Below are 321 nucleotides of genomic sequence, written 5' to 3'. Positions count from 1 at the left end.
CCCTCCCACCCTCCCTATCCCAACCCTCTAGGTGGTCACAAAGCACCGAGCTGATCTCCCTGTGCTATGCGGCTGCTTCCCACTAGCTATCCACCCTACGTTTGGTAGTGTATATATGTCCACTGTGCACAGAATTTTAAATCTAAATTTAGTGGATAAATTTTATTTTATTAAAATTATCATAAAGATAAGCATTCCTGTTTTACCCATTTTAGAACAAAATACTCTATTTCAAGATATTGGACTCAAGAATAACACCTGGAAATGTGATGGAAAACTGTCATAAGTCTATCAGAATAATGACTCAACTACCTAAAATGT

This window comes from Physeter macrocephalus, chromosome 7 (assembly GCF_002837175.3).
Source record: "Physeter macrocephalus isolate SW-GA chromosome 7, ASM283717v5, whole genome shotgun sequence".
NCBI classification, from domain to species: domain Eukaryota; kingdom Metazoa; phylum Chordata; class Mammalia; order Artiodactyla; family Physeteridae; genus Physeter; species Physeter macrocephalus.
The sequence above is the reverse complement of the archived record's forward strand: the minus strand, read 5'-3'. Positions refer to the sequence as shown.